The sequence below is a fragment of the Danio rerio genome, chromosome 2 (genome assembly GCF_049306965.1).
Source record: "Danio rerio strain Tuebingen ecotype United States chromosome 2, GRCz12tu, whole genome shotgun sequence".
Taxonomy (NCBI): domain Eukaryota; kingdom Metazoa; phylum Chordata; class Actinopteri; order Cypriniformes; family Danionidae; genus Danio; species Danio rerio.
In genome coordinates, this window is record NC_133177.1 from 47152656 (window position 1) to 47172765 (window position 20110).

Here is a 20110-nt window from a genome sequence, read left to right on the forward strand (position 1 = left end):
GCTCACGCAGAGGCGCATTCTCCAATGCGTTCGTCCTCGGGATTGGTTTGCAGCCATAGACCTGAAGGACGCGTATTTCCATGTCTCCATTCTTCCACGCCACCGCCAATTTCTGCGGTTTGCGTTCAAGGGTCGAGCGTGGCAGTACAAGGTCCTCCCCTTCGGGCTCTCTCTGTCTCCGCGGGTCTTCACCAAACTCGCGGAGGGTGCCCTAGCGCCTCTTCGGCTCGCGGGCATTCGCATACTCAGTTATCTCGACGACTGGCTGATTTTAGCCCACTCGCGGGAGCAATTGATTATGCACAGGGACGAGGTGCTTCGGCATCTCCGCCTACTGGGGCTTCAGGTCAACCGAGAAAAGAGCAAACTCGCCCCCGTGCAGAGGATTTCTTTTCTCGGGATGGAGCTGGACTCGATCACCATGGTAGCGCACCTCTCCGAGGAACGCGCTCGCCTGTTGCTGAACTGTCTGAGGGAGCTCGACAGCAAACTAGTGGTCCCACTGAAGTTCTTTCAGAGGCTCCTGGGGCATATGGCATCCGCAGCCGCCGTCATGCCGCTCGGGTTGCTCCATATGAGACCACTTCAGCACTGGCTTCACGATCGGGTCCCCAGACGCGCATGGCACGCGGGCACACACCGGGTCTCGGTTACTGCGCTGTGTCGCCGCGCCCTCAGCCCTTGGAAAGACCCCTCGTTCCTACAGGCCGGTGTGCCTCTAGGACAGGCGTCAAGCCATGTTGTTGTTTCAACAGACGCTTCCAACACGGGTTGGGGGGCCGTGTGTCGCGGGCATGCGGCTGCGGGCCTCTGGAAGGGTGCCCAGCTGCATTGGCATATCAATCGCCTAGAGCTGTTGGCAGTGTTCCTCGCTCTCCACCGCTTTTTACCGGTGCTGGAGCGGCAACACGTGCTGGTCAGGACGGACAGTACGGCGGCGGCGGCGTATATCAACCGCATGGGGGGTATGCGCTCTCGCCGCATGTCTCAGCTCGCCCGCCGTCTGCTCCTCTGGAGTCACCCGCGGCTGAAATCGCTGCGCGCCATTCACGTCCCAGGCACGCTCAATCGTGCAGCCGATGCGCTCTCACGACAGCTGTTACGCCCTGGAGAATGGAGACTCCACCCCGAGTCTGTTCAGCTGATATGGGCGCAATTCGGGGAGGCCCAGATCGATCTGTTTGCTTCCCCCGAGAACGCTCACTGCCAGTTGTTTTTTTCCCTGACCGAGGGCTCTCTCGGCACGGATGCACTGGCCCACAGCTGGCCTCGGGGCATGCACAAGTATGCGTTTCCCCCAGTGAGCCTGCTCGCGCAGTTTCTGTGCAAGGTCAGGGAGGACGAGGAACAGGTTCTGCTAGTTGCGCCCCTTTGGCCCAACCGGACCTGGATATCAGAGCTCTCACTCCTCGCGACGGCCCTCCCCTGGCGGATCCCTTTGAGAGAGGACCTACTCTCTCAGGGACAGGGCACCATCTGGCACCCTCGCCCCGATCTTTGGAACCTCCACGTGTGGTCCCTAGACGCGAGGAAGACTTAGGTAACCTACCGACTGCGGTGGTTAATACCATCACTCAGGCTAGAGCCCCCTCCACGAGGCGCGCCTACGCCCTGAAGTGGAGTCTATTCACTGAATGGTGCGTCTCTCGCAGAGAAGACCCCCGAAATTGCCAGATTAGTGTTGTGCTCTCTTTCCTTCAAGAGAAGTTGGACAGCAGGCTGTCGCCCTCCACTCTCAAGGTTTACGTGGCCGCCATCTCCGCTTATCATAGCGCGGTAGCTGGCGGCACCGTGGGAAAGCATAACCTGGTCATCCAGTTCCTTAGGGGTGCTAGGCGAATTAATCCATCTCGCCCCCCTCTCATGCCCTCTTGGGATCTCGCCCTCGTTCTCACGAGTCTGCGATCCGATCCCTTTGAGCCACTCGAATCAGTATCTCTAAGATTTCTGTCCCTGAAGACAGCTCTGCTGGTTGCGTTGGCCTCCATCAAGAGGGTCGGGGACCTGGAGGCATTTTCGGTCAGTGACTCGTGCCTGGAATTCGGGCCGGATTACTCTCACGTTATCCTGAGACCCCGCCCCGGTTATGTGCCCAAGGTTCCTACCACCCCCTTTAGAGATCAGGTAGTGAACCTGCAAGCGCTGCCCCCGGAGGAGGCAGACCCAGCCCTTTCTTTACTTTGTCCAGTTCGCGCTCTGCGCATTTATGTGGACCGTACTCAGAATTTTAGATCATCTGAGCAGCTCTTTGTCTGTTATGGCGGTCGGCAGCAGGGAAGTGCCGTATCGAAACAAAGATTATCCCACTGGATTGTGGATGCCATTTCACTCGCTTATTCGAGTCGAGGTCAGCCGTGTCCCCCGGGAGTACGTGCACACTCCACTCGGAGCGTTGCATCCTCTTGGGCGCGTGCACGCGGCGCCTCTCTAACAGACATCTGTAGAGCTGCGGGCTGGGCGACACCCAACACATTTGCAAGGTTTTACAATCTGCGAGTGGAGCCGGTTTCCTCAAGGGTATTAGGTAACCCTTTGGTGATTGAGGAGACAACTCGGTAGGGTGTTGAAACACGCTTGCTGCGCCATTCTCCCTAACACGGAGGTACGTGCGCCTTTTTTATCTGTCAGTAAAGTTCCCCGTCAGGTGAGCCCTGCAGATTCCTCCGTGGCCCCCAGCACTGACTCAGCGGAGGAGTCACTTGCTGGCCCACTACGTTGTAGGTCTGCCCGCTGGTCAGCCCGCGTTTTGGGTATAGGTGCCTGCTATGCGTGATCCCCACTAGGCGATCCCATATGCTTATTCCGCCACGGTTAAGTCCCCCCCCTGGGCGGACCCGTGTCTTCCCTCTCCGCTAACCACTCTTTGCTATGCGTACTCCCCCTTTTTAGGGCTAGTCCATAGGTAAATTCTGCCATCTATCCCCCCCTTGGGTAACGGATGGCCTCCGCAGCGTCCTCCCTATCGGGATTGCACGCTTCCCAACGTACTGTCGTATTTCCTAGAATTATCTAGATGCTCACGACTTCCCAAAAAATATATCTAAATCCGTAAAACTTCTGTTGAAGTAGGATAAATTAGGGCCAGGGACACGTTGGAGGACCGCGCCCCCCATGATGTGGGTGCGTCACGCTTGCTTGACTATCTCCTCATCGGGGGTGTTGGTAAGGTGCAGTCATTATGGCGCTTTCCATATTCTCCCATTCATGGCACTGAAGTTCCCCAACCGAAGGGGAACGTTCGAGGTTACAGAAGTAACCCTTCGTTCCCCGAGGAGGGGAACGGAAGTGCCATATTCCGTCGCCATAATGACTGTCCCTTAGCTGTTTGAAAGTCTCTTCAGCTTAAAAGGATGGCGTCTGCTGGCTTCAGGTGTGCTTATATGCTGAGATAATTGCAGATGTCGCACACCTGCGCAAGCTTACGCTGCCAATTAATTTCATTCATTGGCCCGTTCAATACTCTCCAGATAAGCGGCTTCTGATCCGAATCCTCCCATTCATGGCACTTCCGTTCCCCTCCTCGGGGAACGAAGGGTTACTTCTGTAACCTCGAACGTTTCATGTTACACCAAAAAATTTTAAAATTTTGTCAAAAAATTACTTTTTATGAATCAAAATGAGTCCTGTGGAAACCAGTTTGTCAAATTACATTTTTTTTTATATGTATTTGTGTAAAATATTAAGTGTGCAGAACAATGAAATAACATTTAACAATTAATAAATGTTTAAATAATCATGTTTCAATGGTGTTTTCAGATCTAATCAGTAGACTTCAGACCTCATACAGAGTCACACGAGCAACTGCAACGGTAATTGTCTTGTGTAAGTGTAAGACCTCTTTTGGTCAATCTGTTTTTTCGGTTAAGAGAACCAAATTGTGGGATGCTTTTAGAAAGTAATATAAATGTTTTTAGTAGTGTGCTTAAAAAGTGGTTAAAAACAAAACAGCAGTGTTTGCACAAATAGTCTTCTATTAGTTTGTTTGATCATGCCGCCTTTGCTTTTGGCTTGCAGTAATTTTATGTAAAGAATTATAATGTTTTTTCGTTTTTTTCATTTTATGTCAAGCCTCCCGTGGACAAGTGTTAGGAATTAGCAAGTCTACTAAAACACTTAAACAAATGCATTTAGTTGTCCAGTGTAATTGTGAAACCCATGTCAAATAACATAGAAACTACATACAATCTGCCAAAAATACACTACAATCCAAAATTTTTATATCAAGCAATATTATTACAATGAAAAGTCTGTTTTTTTATTTTAGTATATTCTCAAATATAATTTATGCAGTAATAATAAAGCTGAATTTTCAGAAAACATTATTCCAATCTTTGATATTTTACTTGATAATAAAATTTAATATTTTTGTGGAAACGGTAATACATTTTTTTCAGGTTTCCTTGGTGAATATAAATGTCCAAATTAAATAACTTATTTGAAATTAAAATATTTGTTCTAAAAAAAAAAATATTGTTCTTAGGCAACACATACACAGCAACTACATTTATTCAGTGCCTTTATGGATAATCCTACTTTGTACAGACAAACCTTAACAGTAATTTACAAGAGTGATAAACTCCCTGAACAGCCAAATTCATTCTTTGATTTATTTTCTTTTTGGCTTAGACCCTAATTAATCTGGGGTCTCCACAGCAGAATGAACTGCCAACTTATCCAGCATATGTTTTACGCAGTGAATGCCCTTCCAGCCACAACCCATCACTGGGGAACATCCATACACACTCATTTACACACATACGCTACGGACAATTTAGCTTACCCAATTTACCTGTACCACATGTCTTTGGACTTGTGGGGGAAACCGGAGCACCCGAGGAAACCCACGCAAACAAGTTGAGAACATGCAAACTTCACACAGATACAGCAACTGACCAGGCCGAGGCTTGAACCAGCAACCTTCTTGCTGTGAGGTGATTGTGCTACCCACTGTGCCACCGTGCTAACCAACAGCCAAATTAACAACCAAAATAAATGCAGGTACTGACATCTGCAATTACAAAATTGTTTTGCAGTGTGTATAAAACCAAAATGAATAACTACAGTAGTTGGTAATGACAAATGTGACGACCAAATTTAGTTAATCCAATTGACCTATAGCGCATGTCTTTGGACTGTGGGGGAAACCGGAGCACCCGGAGGAAACTCACATGAACGCAGGGAGAACATGCAATCTCCACACAGAAACCCTAACTGGCCCAGTTGGGACTCGAACCAGTGACCTTCTTGCTGTGAGTCACAACTGTAAATAAATCTAAATCTTAAATCGATCGAGTATTTTCATTTTTGCTGAACCCTCAGATACCAAATTTTTATTTATCCAACAAACCCTACATCAATGGAAAACCATATTTAATTCCTCTTCAGATTATGTATAAATCCAATTTCAAACAATTAAAAAAAAAATTATCAGAATTGCCTTTATCAAGAAATCACAGGAAACGCCATAGTGTATGCCTTTACTCATTATTATTGTCAGATTTTGCTACAAAAAAAAACACTTAATAAGAACAAGTCAATAATAAACTTCACTTAAAAAGCCTCCATGCTGAAAAAACAGTTGATGATGCTTTAGATAAATCTTTAGTCACTAGAATATTACCAAAAAAAAGTAAAAAAAAAAAAAAAAAAAAGCCAAATGCATAAGATGGCGTTCATACAGTAGTTTCGTCGTGCTAACCACGGTGTCAGTTATCACAATCTTGAGTTCTATTCCATACACACAGTACAGCAATTTAAAGGATTTACTCCTGTAGTGAAAGCTGCTTGTCACTCATGAAACGTTAGTGTATATGGGGTGTTAATGCTTTACTGTCTCTTTTGATCAAATTAAGACACTCTCGTACTAACACCCAATTTTATATTATTATTTTGTCTGATGGAACTGTATATTAATATGCAACATGACAAACGAAAATAATATGAGAAGGGCATTTGCCTTTGCATTTTTAATATCAGCGAAAAATGTTTTTGCCTTAAGCCCTGATTAATGTTTAGTCCAATTATCTTGACAGATTGTGTTAATGACTGTCTTATTGTAACAAATCAAAGCGCAGAGTGATTCCAAATTAAGTATATTTGAGAACACAAGCCACACACCCACTTATGGCCACATCCCAAATAATTCCACTGTAACATCATTGAAAAGACACATTTCCCAAAAATTCCATCACTCGCGCTCTCTCTTTCTCCTCAGGCATACGCCACTCCTCCAGGATTATTGGTAACTGTCCAATTTGCTAATTAAGGCAAAACTTGTTAATAAAAGGAGGGGTGAGAGAAAGAAAGGGAGCACCTCCAGAGGATTACATTTACAGGCGTAAAAACAAAACTCTTCATCATTCATAAAGGAATGTGTCACACCAAAATGGAAATTCTCCCATCATTTACTCATCCTCCAAGGCTGCTCTTTTCCATTTAGTAGCACTGAGGCTGCCAAGACTTTGGTATTCCATGGAAGACAGAAAGTCAGACGCAAAGTCAAGGTCTCTGGACGTTGCTATCATAAAACCAGCCTTGCATCTGTCTGAGCGATGTGATTGGCCTGCCGGAGACATGACGTCATGTCTTTGCGGCACAGCTGCTTATGACAGAGCTTAATGACACTGGCCTGTGTATAAGAACGCTGAAAGCAGCTTCACTCAGTTAACTAGTCATTACTGATGCCAAAGTGCCCTCAGAACAAAGACGCAACATCTGATGTCTGATTCATAGACCGATTCGTCCAAAATATCTTTGAAAACTCTGAAGTATTTCCAGATGCTACCGTATGAGAAAACCATCCCTGAAGTGGTGCTGCCAAATTTTAAGCATTTACAAAAGCTGAGCCAAATGCAGAAATGTCATGGAGAGAGAATCAAACAGAGAACGGCAATAATGTGCCCTGTGCTACACAGAAACAGGCTTTTAATTATGCGCAAAGAAAGGTAAGTAAGGATACATGACTTGTTCAGATGGTCTCAGACTGAAAAATCATCTGTCCACATCCTTCCTCGGGGGGAAGTCTTGCTCTAATTTTACACGCAAATAAAAAACTGTGTTTTGTGTGGGTGTGTGTTGTCTGATGTCCATGAGTATTTGTGTGTCAGTACTAAAATTCACTCAGTCTAAATCTGCCTAAGGTACCAAAATACATCGGCAGATATAACTGAAAACCGACTTGGATTAATGAATCGATTCCAAGACTCTTTTCTGGACTAATTTTTTGCAAAACACAGGGAAATTTTGATTTATTAATAAATAATGTAAGTCATTCATTCATTTTCCTTCAGCTTAGTCCATAGGTCTCAGAGCGTACTCAGACTATGTACAGTTGGCTTGAATCGGGCCGAAGGCCTGCACTCACATCGCATTCAGGCCTAAGCATGCTTACGTCATCGATTATTTGCTGTTCAGTTTAAGAAGCACTCTCGCTTTGTGGGGTTTATTCATAAACTAATTTCGAGAGGATCACGTGCTTATGGTCAACACGGATGGCACCTCATTAGCTCTGTAATCTGCTCTATTAGATGATTACGGAAGCAATATAAATAACTAGAGTTTTTCACTCCAGTTATCTTCGTCTTGAAGTTTCCCCCCTTCCACCCCTACTCTCCACCCTTTTTTGATAGGGCGACACGGTGGCCCAGTGGCTAGCACTGTTGCCTCACAGCAAGAAAACAGCCGGTCGGTGTTTCTGTGTGGAGTTTCTATGTTCTCCCCGTGTTTGTTTCCCTAAGGTTCCCCAGTTTCCACCCACCGTCCAAATACATACACTGTAGCCAATCGACTAAACCAAATTATCACCCAAGTTTACACTTCTCACACGGCGACAGCAGGGGAGTTGTCGAGACCTACCTGAGCTCAAACTCCCCTCTCACCCTTTTAATGGGAGGGAGCCCCGGGCTCGAGGATATTACGAGCTCAGGGCTCTCTTTCGGGACAGCATGCCAATTGTGCTTTATTGATTATCACAATTAGTTGTGAACTCTTGAAATAACGTTGTATCGTTTTAAGTCATTTGAGATGCAGTGATATGCAGTCAAATATTTCAGCGAAAAGATACGCCACTTTTTACGCTCATAAACAATCAAAGTCCTCCTGCTGCAGGTATTAGAAGATTTGCTAAAGGTGCAGTGGTCATGCAGTGAGGGGTTTGCGTCTTTGATAATCTACGACAGTTTGCGTTCATTGAACAGTAAGAATGATTAATAAATCCATAGGAAACAATCCCTTAAAAGTTCTGTCACATCTTTTGTTTCGGGCTTAAGTTTTATTGTTCACAGTTTCCAACGCTAATAAAACACACCTGATCCAACTAATCAAAGTGTTCGAGAGTAGTAGAGTAGTATTAATTAGTTGGATCAGGTGTGTCTGTGTCTGTGACTGTTTTTCCAAAAAAAAAAGGCATCAGAGAAACAGTTATATTTTTTCAACATAGGCTCATTCTGAAAACGTAACCCTATATATATATATATCTGGAGATTGCGAATTATGTAGCCAGTGGAACGTATGGCTACAGTTTGTCTTTAAAATAAATGCTACAGAGCGGTATGACGCCATTCCAATTAACGCTTACCACCTGACCGCTTACCTCCATGTGGACGGCTTTCTAGCGGTTACCAGTTTGTCCGGTAGCTTGACACGTACATCAGCAGACTTGAAACGCAGAGCAGAGTTGACTACAACGACGGAGAACTGAAGAACGGTTTCAGAAAGCAGGCAAGACTAAAAAACAAAACAAAAGCCAATCTTGTCAAATTAAAAAAACAGGTAAAAATGTGGTAAAAATCAGGCTGCCATGAGGGCTTTTCATTTTTCTGGATTGGTTTTTAAAACTCTCAGTTGGGTTTCGGGAAGGCTTTGGGCAGGTCAATCTGTGCTTTTTATTGGTTGGGTTCAGGGAAGGGGGAGGGTGGGGGATTGGTCGGTTAGTCAGTCAGACAGTCAGTCAGTCAGTCGACAGCGGCCTCTGGTTGATTTACGTGAGAAGAATTTTGAAATCTGTAAAAGCATACACAGCAGCCTGGTACAGTCTAAATTTTGAATCATCTTATTATTTTATTTAATCTGTCTTTGTTCTCTTACTTGAAGATATAACAGCTTGACCATGTCTGTCAAGTATTGAGAGCTAAAGTAACAGCTGAAATTAACTTGAAAAAAATCAATGATGCATATTTGTATTCTGTAGTGTAAAACTATTTGTACACTTTCAAAAACACTTTTATTAAATTTATTGCATATTTAGTTTAAGAGGTGTCACAAAATTTAAAGTTGTGTGTGATAACAACAATTTAACATTCATATTCTGAATATATTTTATTTATCATGTACAATACATTTCTTTATAAACATATTTTGATAAAAATATGAATACATTTAAGAATATATATTTCTAATAATGTCACCTAAATTAAGTTTAAAAGATCAATATATTTATAGCACTTTTGATATTTTTTATTTTGCTCTACTTGTCACTCTACTTGCCACTCTACTTGTCTTGTTTTTTCTTCAACCCATTTCCACAAATACTCTCATTCACTTCCATCTGTTTCAAGCCATATTTTATTCAGTTTTTCATTTCATTTCTCTGTGGCACTAATTGCTTTTTTAGAGAAGTAAATATGCTAACCTCTTTACACACATCAGCTCTCATTAACATCAGAGAAAGTGTGTGTGTGTGTCTATGTGTGTGACTGCCTTTCCCTTTATTTACCTTCTTTACATATGCAGGCCTATGTCCTTTCCTATGTCATGTTTGTTGATCTCTTTAGGAAAAGTGTGAATAAAGCTCTCCCACTTCTATCTATCCCACTCATTCCTAAGGGAAATGTAAGTGGAAGTGAGGAGAGAAACAAACAGATACGATTTCAATTTCTCCTTTTACAGTACTTTGAATCCTTCTTCTCCCCCTCTGATTTCTTCCTACTCTTCAAACATGCTCGTCTTTCACCTCACACCTCTTCTTTTGCTCCTTTTAGACCTCGCCTCTCTTTCTTATATAGTTTTTTTGCATTTATTTGATCCCTCCACTACCTCCTCCATCTCCTTCATTCACTCTGTCCATTCATGTTCACACCTCTGAGTCAACAGTATACTCTGACTTTTTTCTCTAAATCTGGCAACACATTTTATACACACACAGTTTTTTTACTATCAATTTGTTCACCATCTGAATCATTTTTTTTTTGTTCTTAATTTAAATTTTAAAAATAATTAGAATGTAAATTAAGCAATTTGACACACTAAACCCTTGTTTTAAAATCAGATTTGTGACTAAATCAATTAAGTTAATTTAATAATGAAAAAATACGATAGAAGTCAATGAGTTCCAGCTACCAAGATAAAAAAAAAAAAAAAAAAAAAAACTTATTTTGTGTTCATTAGAAGAAAGAAACTCAAACAGGTTATGAAAAAGAGAAATATAAGCAAATTATGACAGGATTTTCATTTTTGAATGAACTACCCCTTAAAATAGGGCACTGTTTGAGGAAATAGTAGACATTTTTGAGTGCACTTGTTCACTCCCAATGCACTTTAATTCATTTACAACCAAGAGCTACAGAAAACCAATAATACACATTGAGGGTTGTGCTGAATAAATTGCTATGTCCAGAAAAAAAAAGATTCTAAACCCTAAATTCCAATTTAATTGATTATTGAATTTTGAAATGAATGTCTATTGATAATAGATACTGTTTAACCTCCTAGGGCTTAGTGGACAGCACGTGGACAGCACATTTTTGCTCTTAAGTGGCTATTTAAAATACTTTGAATGTTGTATATTTTGTTACGGACATACAGTGTCATCCTGCAATTGTTTTGCAGCATATGAAATGTCCCAAACACTGTTTTTAACTGTCCAAAATTGGCAAAATTTTTTGTTTTTACTCTCTGATAGTCAAAACATGTAAAATAAAAAAAAAATGTTATATATGCAATAAAAACTGTCAGGAAAAAGTGTTTCCTATAAATTCAAACCATGAGTCCACATATGGACATCATATTTTTTCTAAAAGTACATCATATCAAAGGATGATACTTAGGTTTTATTCTAATTAGGTTCCAATAAGCCCAAATACCAAAGAGAGATAAAAAAATGCATGTAAAAAACACCTTGAGCCTTAAGAGGTTAAACCCAGATTTGTTTGTCATTGACAGTGCAACGAAGAAGTAATTATTTTATTTCTAAAAAGTAAATAAATGAATGACTATTAAATGTTTTTATTAAACAGGTGAAAGCAAAACATTGCTTGTCAAAAATGACCAAAATAGTAAAATCTGGTGTGATATTTTTTCAAGGTTTGATGTCAAATAAACTAGACGCAGCAGATTAAGTATCCCAAATAAAAGAGGGTGGTTTGCTCATTGAACTGTATAAAAGTGAATAAAAGCAATATCACATCACAGAGTTGCGTATAACAGATGGGCATAACAGCTAGTCTTCATAAAATGTAGCTATGCAGGGCGTATTGCACCATTTGACACATTTTTGGCAAATAGCTTTTTTTTTCACAAATTCAGTACTGAAAATGTAAACAGTGCAGCAAAAACTGATAGTAAATTAAGCCTGGTTATATCAAGCATATCCACCTTTTTCCTGAACATGCTTCCTTCATTTTAGATGGGGTTGCTCTTATAAGGTTTGGAACATTTTTATTCTAAAGGACAAAATAATAATAATAATAGTAATAATAATACAATAAAATCAATGAAATTTTCACAATGTTTAGTATTTTCACCTTTGTATCACATAATATTTGGGTTTCTTTGTGTTGTGTTCCAGCAGATGACTTTATCTTTGTTTTTTCAAACAATATAGTACTATTTTTCATGTCAATGTTACTGCTTTTTTGTTTTAAATTTGTCTTATGTTTTTGGCATTTTTATGATCAGTGAAAAGTAATTTGGTAAATCAGCAAAACTTAATTTTGATATAGAATACAATGGTTGAATTCTGAGAAGAATAATGACACCTCATTGTTCGCAGTTTTTTTAAAACACTCATTTTCTAGTTAAGAGGAAGTTACTCCCAAAATGTGTGCAAAATATCATCAAGCGCAGGGAAAATGTGGGTCAAACATATTAATTTACCCTGAGCTTGCACAGTGCAACTTATCAACACTTGAACACATTCGTTTTCATAAAAATTTTTCCCTATAATAACAAAAAATGTCCAAATGAAAAGGTACCTACTGTACACTCATTCATTCATCAATTAATTTTCCTTCGGCTTATGCCTAGTTCAGACTGCGTGATTTTAGCCCCGATTTTGGCTCGCCGACAGGTTTTGAGAAATCGCCGACAAATGCCTGAAATCACAGGCAAATCACTGCTCGTGCACGTGAGTGACAATCACACAGTATGAACTTTCAAAGACGCGATCTGAGAGAATCGCCAATGACTCGCCGATGCCTGTGAGATATTTGGCATGCTAAATATCTGGAGCTGTCGGCGATTCAAATCATGCCGTGTGAATTGAGTTTTGACTGAAAATAACATCAGCCATCGCCTACAGCCAATGAGCGAGCAGCTTTCACTTGTGTGCGTGTGTGTATACCTGCTGCAGGACAGCAGGAGGCAGGGGGAGAAGTTAAAAGTGCTCTTTTTCGGTTTATTTGGACCCACGAAAGGGAGGAAAAACTAGTGGAGGTTTGACAGGACTCAGGAGCAACTGTGTCTGTTTGACGTTTCATACAGAAAGAAATTAGTTTATTATCAACGTTGAGGAGAAATGGCTAATTCCCTTTAAACCCAGGTGAGCAAACATGTACATGTTCTACCCCATTAAAGGTTTCTTTCTCATTATGTAGTTAATAACAAAATATATACTACGTGTTTTTGGCTGTGAGACGTAGTTTGGACGAAGTTGTCGCCGATTCTTCCTATAGTAAAGTCATGCAATGTGAATGTCCCTGTCGCCGATTCATCTTGCAGTGTAAATAAAGCAGCAACGAAACACTAGCCCAGACAGTCATGCAGTGTGAAAACATCTGTGACACGACTACTTCGAAAATCATGCAGTCTGAACTCGGCATTAGTCTATTTCACAGGTTGCCACAGCGGAATTAACTGCCAACTATTACACCATATGTTTTACTTAGCGGATGACCTTCCAGCCCAGTATTGGGAAACAACCATACACGCTCATTGTGTTTATTTTGACAGCAAATTTTAACTTAGTTTTAGTCTTAAGGCTTAAGGCTTAGTCTTTTGACTAAAGCTCCATTTTAATTTTAGTCATATTTTCATAATTTAGTCATAATTTAGTCATTGATTCTTCTGAATCATTTTAGTTTTAGACTTTTTTTTAAGTCGACTAGATTTTATAAGATTTTAGTCAACTGAATTTACTTTAGATTTAATTGACTAAAACATATTCGGTTTAATTTAAATGTAATTTAATTAAAACATTCTAAACATTTATTTACACAAAATATTCTTAGTCAAAATTAAATAAAACAGTCTTATTAAATTATGGAAAATAGCTTTTCCTGTCAGCTTTCTGCCACTTCAGTCTTGTTAATTCTTGGTTTGGTGGCAGAGTCCAGACACTTGTCCTGTCTTGTCTAGTATGTTGTGCTCTGCTCGAGTTATCTTGGGTCGGGCACTCTTATTCCGTTCTTGTCTTTGTCTTTTGTATGAGCGCTGTCTTGGCCACACTCAAAATGCGCGCTTGTCTAGCTCAGTGTCTAGTCGTTTTCGGTTAGCGCTGGGATGAAACATGCACATTGCATGTTTGAGTGCACGGTAAGTTTTTTCAATTTATCGTGTGCTTGAGTCTTGCGTTCTGTCTATTGTGGATCAGGTCCTTTTCAAATGTACGTGTGTGCGACATGCATCACACACATCACAAGATTATTTCTTATTGGATATTTTACCAAAATACATGCCTAAATTACATTCTCATCTTGTGTTTATTAGGGTGCTTTCAAACCTGTGAATCATTTGTGAAGCATTTGCTGGTATTGCAGGTATTGTGATGCATTTGCAGGTATCCGGGAGTCTCTTTGCATTTGCGGGAAACTCACGAAACTTCCGGGAGACTTGGGATGTCTAGAATGACCCCTGCCCTACTCATAATTCTCTCTTCATATAGCCGTATCCCTATTACATATCCATAATACACTGTGATGTAACCAGGCTCGGATCGCATTGCTTTCTCACTACAATCGATCTGCTCCAGAGTTCGTTTCAGTCGAGCCGAGACCACCTCATTCAAGCGATCTTGGAGCGAGTGTTTTAGTGTGGATCTGAGCGCGATTGGTGGTTTCACATTTGCCAAATAAGCCGTGAGCAAATGAAACAGGTTCTGAAACAAAAGTCTAGGTGTGAAAGCACCCTTTGTCAGTGAAAATGTCTGTATATTTTTTTTATAGTTGTCATCATCATCACTTAATTTTGATTTAATTTTCGTTTAGTTTTTGTCGGTAGAAACTTGTTTGTCATAAAAATTATGATGTCAACAAAATTAAAACTGATTGACACACACTCATGCACGACGGACAATTTAGTTTATTCAATTCGCTTATAGTGCATGTCTTGAGACTGAAACCGGAGCACCCAGAGGAAGCCCAGGTGAACACGAGGAGAAAATGCAAACTCCACACAGAAATGCCAGTTGATCCAGCAACCTTCTTGCTGTGAGGCAATAGTGACCATGTAGACCACCATGTAGGCCACCATGCTGCCTTCAACTGTACAATCTTAAAAATAAATGTGCCAAAAAGAACCAACATAGGGTTTTCACTGTGAGAACCTCTTCAGGTTTCTCAAAGATTCATTTAGTGAAAATTCTTAAATTCAAGACCATTTTCATAATTAAAAGAACACTTTTCCACTGTAAAAAACATTTTTAATATAGAAAGTTTCCATCGTAAAAGTTAAAGTTGCTTTATGGAACTATAGATGCCAATAAAGAACACTTTTTTTAATAGTGTATCTCTCAGGCAAGAATATGTATTCAACAAAAACCAACAACAGCAACCCTCGGTGATCAAAAACCACAGACACACACCACAAGATGTTGTTCTGTAAACAGTGGTGTGTTGTGTGCAGGAGTTACATGCTTCAGGACATTCTGCCAAACCACTCAAATGTCACTCAGCGCACGACGGGCCTCAGGGGGACCTGCTGACCCTCGACATTAGCAGTGGCACAGAAACAGAACAGCGTAAAAGATTCGCCAAACGCTCTTCATTTCATTAATATTTCATTTCACACATCCCTCCCGTCCCAGGAATCCCAAGCAAACCGATGCACAGAGGAGCGGATGAGAGAGAGATTTAACCCCAGAGAAATGCTGCAGAAACATCTACATCTTCCCTCAGATAAAAGTGCTTACACTGTATGTGTGTGTGCGTACCACTAATTAAGGCAGCCATTTAAACGAAAACTATGACGAGATTTCTCCAATGCAGAGGAGTGAGTGTGAGAAATGTAATGAAAGTGCGACTACAGTGGTCATAATGTGTGTTTGTTTAGCTTCTTCAGGCTTCGACCCACTGACCTCGTTGTGTCAACAGGCTGATAAAGGTCAAAGGTCATCTCCATGGGGTGCAGGACATATGAAGGCACCCCGTCGGTCATATTTTCTTTGCTTTCTTTTCCTTTTCCTGCATGCACACTCAGCCTCTATGTTCCTCTTTCTTTCTGGTATGTGAATACTCTTCCTTTATTTATCTTTCCTCTAGCTTTTCCAGCTCATCCCGACTGTCCATTTCCTTTTTCCATCCGATCATCTCGCAGACGCTTTCTCTTTCACGACACAGAATGTGAGGCATTTCCTTTACCTCATTTTTCTTTCCACTTTCTTCTCTTGCTCAGAAACTTTCCATCGCACCTCATGTCATGAGCCTCTTTTTTAATTAGGAGTTTGAGAAATGTCTGTCATGCCATTTCTCATTTAGACTTCACTTCTCTAACTTGATGAAAGAAAATCTTTGCCTTGCCACCTAAAAATAAAACTGTACACATCATTTACCCACCCTCAAGTTTTTACCAACTTTTTTTATCTGATAGTAACTAAACTTACCCCAACTTTTTGAACATAAACATGACATGTTTAACTTCAATGCTCTGATGAAGAGATTTAAGCTTGGTCTCATTTTAAAGAAGACACTTAAAAGTTATGTGGCTTTACGTTTATGAAAATAATTAAAGTAAATGTGTATTTTAATTTTTTGCACAAAAATATGTATTTTACAAAAGTTTAGCCCACATTTTACAGAAAACAAAGCTAAATATTGGAACAAATTATATTCTAAATATGAAGTTGATAAAAAAATGACCTTTATTGAAGGTTCAAGACACCGTGGAGTATTTTTGTCCAATGACTGGGTGAGACAGCGTACAGCACGGGTCATATGTGTTTGTTTCCATGATCCACGGGGTTTGATGCATGTTTTTCCCCACAATTCTGTCAGGGCACATACAGCAAAGCTGTTGGTTTGCAGCAAGTGTTTTTGTCAAGATAGTTGTATGAGAATTGGAGACTGGTGGACTTTGTCTTTTATCAGTTGAGTTTGTTACCATTAAGACACATCGCCTATATCACTGCTGCTGTGTTTGCCGATGTTTAAAATCCTCCCGATTACCGGCAAGGTTAATGGTTGGAATAGACAGGGAAAGAGACCTGGTGCACTCCTCCACTGTGTCTGCATTCAGTCCTGGGGATTTAGGAGCAGAGAAGTCCTCCTCATTTAGTGTTGATATAAACACTATTATTTTATAATGATAGAACAAATTGTGGTTATGTGTATATGAAATTATGAATAACAAATGCAGCAGGGCTTACATTTCTTTGCATTTTAACTTTGGAAACTATAAAATAATTTGTGTCTCAGTTTGTGAACCAACCGAGTACAGTTGTTCACTCCCCTCTTTTTCCCCTGCTCTGCTGGCCACGACCACTCATCCCTTTTAAAAAAATTTTTGAGATTGACTTAACTTTAGACTTTGTTATTCATGTCCATAAAACAATTAATGCTTACTTATTTTTCGTTTTAATTATTAAATTACAGTGGTAGCTCTCCCAAAAAAGAAAAATAAGTCAAAGTTTACTTATAAAAAAAAAAATGAATGGCATACAGAATTGGAAATAACATCCATAAGTGAATTTTTAAGCTAAACAATCACTTTAAATTATATGTTCAGTATGTTCAGCAAAAACCAAAAAAAATATTTTTTTAACATTTAATATGTTGTCTTAAGTTGTAATTTTCAAACCTGTTAAACCTGTTTGTTCAAACCAGTATTTTTACTATTAAATGTTTTTTTATTTTTTAAATTTTCATAACCAAACTGTTATTAGTCCACATTTACTTTCATAGAATTTCTTTAACCATTATTGAAGTCACTCTGGGGACCATCAACTTCAATAATAGGTAAAGAAAAACTATGAAAGTCAATGAGAACTAACAACAGTTTGGTTACAAAATTCTTTAAAAACATCCATTTGTGTTCTTCTGGGAAGGGTTGCACCAGCTCATCACAAGTTTTTCTTACACTGGAAGTCCTCACTGTAAGGGCTTAGTAACTACTAGTTTGTAAATAAATTTGTTCTGACTTCGGTTGAGCCACATGTTCTTAAGGCAAACCATATTTAGCAGGTCGTAAGTTCTCCGCAAAGTCTTAAGTAGTCACATTGAACGAAATAAAATGAAAAAAAAAAGGACACGAAACGAAAAAAAACATTGAAATCGTTAAACTGCTTTACAATTCTGCATCTAACGCATCTATATATAACTGTCCCATGAAAATTAAATGATAAATTACATTTTTATAGTATTTTTATAGTCCATTACATAACAGTCAGTCACTATAACAGATGACACACGCCTGCATTGTGAGCCATGAATGCATGCGAAATACATAAAGTTATCAAAACATTAAACTTGAATTTTTCAAAATCCTACACGTGAAAGAAAAACGAGTAGGGGAAAAACTCAGTCATGGAGAAATGTCTTATATTAATTGATGGACACAATTAACACAAAACACTCCTTGAAACAAAATTAAACTCTTCTTCCACAAACCGAAAACAAAATGCGAGATTTGGGAGAAAAATAAGGCTGTGAGTAGAGGGAGATCATTCTTCATTATCACTGTGAGCTTCTCAATCTAAACTAATCTTGCTGTCATCTCTTTTCTACTATTATACATGGGGGTGGCTGCCATAAATAATTCACTAAATAAACTAACTAAAGTTCAGAAGTGCACCACAAAAATATTAAGTAGTGTGTAAATTGTAACTTAGTGTCCCTTTAAGCCACAACTAGGCTACGTTTTAACTTAAGCACTGCTGGTGCAACCGGCCCCAGAAGTACATTAACACTCCCATACAGGTTTGAAACAAGTGAAAGATGATTAAGGCTTGATAGTGAAAAAAATTGCCAGACTGAAAACCCTGAAGCTCTCATTAGAACTTGAGACTGAGTATTAAATATTTTAATGAACTTTTATTTTGAGTCAAAGATTTTAGTATTTCCTGAACATACAGCTGATTGTAGAAAAATCCATAATAATTTAAAGGGAAAGATTAGCTGAAAAAAAAAAAGTTTAATTAATTTTTTTCAATTTTGTCAGCCATTTAAAAACAATAAATATATAAATAAATAAATAAATATGGTGACTTAATTTTCACTTTAATTTGTTAACTAAATGAAAAAAAATAAACCACTAGTTGTGTTAAGGACTTGAATAACACCTTAAACCATCTGGCTTGTTAAGGAGAGCTGTGAAAATTCTTATATGACACTCAATATTTAGAATTTATACATTTATATATAATGTATATATATATATATATATATATATATATATATATATATATATATATATATATATATATATATATATATATATATATATATATATATATATATATATATATATATATATAATTTACTTAAATTAAAATTTTTTAAGACACCTTTACATTATAGGATATCGGTCCCTCATATAAGGATGATATACGTGTATTTAGTGGTTCCATGGCATCTAATAGATTGGAAACCCTGACCTATCCACATTTAAAGAAATAATTTGACCCCCTAAGATTGTAAGTTAATATTTCAATAATTTAGCAACACATTTGCATGTTCGTATCAGAGTGGTTAAATGACATGCAGATAAACAAACTAAATATTTTACAACTTTTGGCCTTAATTTTTTATTTGTAATTCATTTAGAGTTTTTATGTTTACTTATTCATGTAATGTTTTATAATTAGTTTTCTAATAAATAATAAAATGAATTTTTGTGATTTAATTAGGGTGTCACAGTGGCGCAGTGGGTAGCATGATTGCCTCACAGGAAGAAGGTCGCTGGTTCGAGCCTCGGCTGGGTCAGTTGGTATTTCTGTGTGGAGTTTGCATGTTCTCCCTGTGTTTGTGTGGGTTTCCTACAGGTGCTCTGGTTTTCCCGCAGTCCAAAGAAATGGGTAAGCTAAATTGTCTGTAATGTATGTGTGTGAATGAGCGAGTATGGATGTTTCCCAGTGATAGGTTACTAGAAGGGCATCCGCTGCATAATACATATGCTGGATAAGTTGGCGGTTCATTCTGCTAATGCGACCCCTGATTATTAAAGGGACTAAGCTGAAAAGAAAATGAATGAATGAATGAATAATATAATTATTAGCTTTTCATAAACAAATCCTTTGTCTTTCCTTCCCACAACCCCTAAAATGAAACTCGAGCCACCAGAACATCTGCATTCCAATGTCCTAAAAACCATTCAGTACTCCTTAGTGACCAGGCAGCAACACCCTGGCAACCACCCATAATAGCCTAACAACTCGAAAGCCCATACAATACAGATTATGTCCACTCATATTTTCTTCAAAATTTTTCAAAATCCACTTTTCTTTTTTTTTTTTTTCTGGACACGCTCCTAGTGTAGATGTTTCCCCTTTCCCCTCCCCCTACAAAATTTAAATTCAAACAGACATATTGGAATGACAAAAGAAAGCAGCTGCAGTAGGCAGTGTGACATATTCAACTCGCCAGCGCACCACCAAAAATCTGGAACATGCAGTGGGTCGTCTCCCGAAAATCTCTCACTCACTCTCTCTCTCTCTCTCTCTCTCTCTCTCTCTCCATACATTCAGTTA

At 39.5% G+C, this 20110-nt stretch overlaps 2 protein-coding genes across 22 annotated transcripts in view; both read right to left on the reverse strand.

The window, feature by feature from the left end:
• zeb1a (zinc finger E-box binding homeobox 1a) overlaps nucleotides 1-20110 on the reverse strand; it is a 368188-nt gene that overhangs the window by 188715 nt on the left and 159363 nt on the right. The window lies entirely within an intron of this gene.
• The window catches only part of kirrel1b (kirre like nephrin family adhesion molecule 1b), a 77257-nt gene that overhangs the window by 32908 nt on the left and 24239 nt on the right, over nucleotides 1-20110 (reverse strand). For 9 of the 21 annotated variants that reach the window (XM_073911307.1, XM_073911253.1, XM_073911279.1 and 6 more), the window contains exon 2: nucleotides 8591-8724. The exons of the other annotated variants lie outside the window; for them this stretch is intronic. The gene's annotated coding sequence lies outside the window, so the exon portion shown is untranslated. The remainder of the gene's footprint in view (nucleotides 1-8590; nucleotides 8725-20110) is intronic. 21 annotated transcript variants of the gene reach the window in all.